The sequence below is a fragment of the Pseudonaja textilis genome, chromosome 2, assembly GCF_049901715.1.
Source record: "Pseudonaja textilis isolate UNSWEBS1 chromosome 2, rPseTex1.2, whole genome shotgun sequence".
NCBI classification, from domain to species: domain Eukaryota; kingdom Metazoa; phylum Chordata; class Lepidosauria; order Squamata; family Elapidae; genus Pseudonaja; species Pseudonaja textilis.
In genome coordinates, this window is record NC_141991.1 from 20,119,576 (window position 1) to 20,121,847 (window position 2,272).

Genomic DNA, 2,272 nt, shown 5'->3' on the forward strand with positions numbered 1-2,272 from the left:
CATCGTCAGTGCTACAAGGGAATGGGGTTTTGTAGGGGGAGGAGGAGGAGGAGGAGGAGGAGGAGGAGAAGGCACTGTGGGGTCTTGGTGGTCTCTGAGCTTGGTGGTTTTCTTGCAGGCGTTTCATGACCCAACTAGATAATATCACTGTTAGAAGGAAGTGGGTGTACAGGGGAAGAGGGGAGGGTTGGAAGAGGAAAAGAAAGAAGAGGAGGAGGAGGAGGAGGAGGAGGAGGAGGAGGAGGAGGAGGAGGAGGAGGAGGAGGAGGAGAGGAAGAAGGGGAGGAGGAGGAGAAGAAGAAGAAGGAGGAGGGAGGAGGAGGAGGAGGAGGAGGAGGAGGAGGAGGAGGAGGAGGAGGAGAAGAGGAAGGAGGAGGAGGAGGAAGAGGGAGAGGAGGAGGAGGAGGAGGAGGAAGAAGGGAAGGAGGAGGAGGAGGAGGAGGAGGAAGAAGAGAGAAGAAGGAGGAGGAGAAGAAGAGGAAGGAGGAGGAGGGGGAGGAAGAGGAGGGAGGGAGGAGGAGGAGGAAGGAGGAGGAGAAGAAGAGGAGGAGAGGAAGAAGGAGGAGGAGGAGGCAGCACTGTGGGTCCTTGGTGGTCTCTGAGCTTGGTGGTTTTCTTGCAGACGTTTCACGACCCAACTAGATAATATCATCACTGTTAGAAGGAGTGTGTACAGGGAAGAGAGGAGGGGGGAGGAGGTCCTTGCCTGCTCTGTGAGCTGGGGTGGTTTTTCCTTGCAGACGTTTTGTGACCCAACTAGGCAATGTCATCAGGGGCTAGAAGGGGAGATGGGTTTGTGGAGAGAAGGAAGAGGAGAGAAGGAAGAGGAGAGAAGGAAGAGGAGGAGATCCACGGGGCTCCCTGAGCTGGGTGGTTTTCTTGCAGAGTTTTCATTATCCAAGTAGGGCACACAAACCTGTCTCACACACACACACACGCACCCTTCCCTTCGTTCTTCCAGTCCGTCCGTCTTCAGTTCCTCCTGGTAGGTTTTCTGTTGTCCCTCAGAAAAAAAAAGAAAGAAAGAAAGAAAGAAAGAAAGAAAGAAAGAAAGAAAGAAAGAAAGAAAGAAAGAAAGAAAGAAAGAAAGAAAGAAAGAAAGGGGAAAAGAAAGAAAAGAAACCCGAGGAGGCCCAAATAACGTAGGAGAGGAAGAAGGACCCCCAAAGTCTCCTCCTGGTGGGACCTTCCTCCGGGCGTTGTGATCTCCAGGCGTTGCGGCGTCCTTGCGTTGCGAACAACAAGGAAGGAAGGAAAGGAAGGAAGGAGGGAAGGGGAAGGAAGGAAGGAAGATGGGGAAGGAAGGGAGGGAGGGAGGGAGGGAGATGGAAATAGAAGGAAGGACGCATAGCTTGCAAAAGGGATGGAAGATCTGACAGAAGAGAATCCTTGTGGCTGAGGGGTGGAACTGTGGGGGTCCTTGGGGCTTCAGAAGGAAGTTTGGAGGGAGGAAGAGGAGGAGGAGTGGGAGGAGGAGGAAGACTCATGGGGTCCTTGGTGCTTCTAAGCTGGGTGGTTTTCTAGCGGACGTTTCATTACCCAACTAGGGAACAGCATCACAGCTAGAAGGGAGAGGGTTTGTAGGGAGGAGGGGAGGAGGACGAGAACTGTGGGTCCTTAGTGCTCTCTGAGCTTGGTGGCATTCTTGTGGACGTTTCATTACCCAAGTAGGTAATGCCTTCAATGCTAGAAGGGGAGTGGGGTTTGGAGGGAGGAGGAGGAAGAGAGGAGGAGGAAGAGGAGGAGGAGGAAGAGGAGGAGGAGGAAGGGAACTGTGAGGTCCTTGGTGCTCTCTGAGCTGGGTGGTTTTTCTAGCAGGCGTTTCATGACCCAACTAGGGAACAGCATCACTGCTAAAAGGGAGAAGAATTTGCAAGGAGGAGGAAAAGGAGGAGGAAGAGGGAGAAAATGAGAAGGAGGAAGAGAAGGAGAAGTAGAGAAGGGGAGGAGAGCTGTGCTATACTTGATGCTCTGAGCTTGGTGGCATTGTTGTGGATGCGTTTCATGACCCAACTAGGTAGTGCCTTCAATGCTAGAAGGGGGACAGGTTTGTATGGAGGAGGAGAAGGAGGAGAAGGCGGCGGTGTGTGAGGAGTGTGAGGTGCTCTGTGGACTTGGTTGTTTTCCTGCAGACATTCCACGACCCCACTAGGTAACATCGTCAGTGCTGGAAGGGAAGGAAATTCTCCTCCTATTTGTAGTAAGTAAACCGAAACACGGTCTCAAATGGTGTCCCTTTGCCACCACTTTCTCGTGAATTTCATTCTTCAAC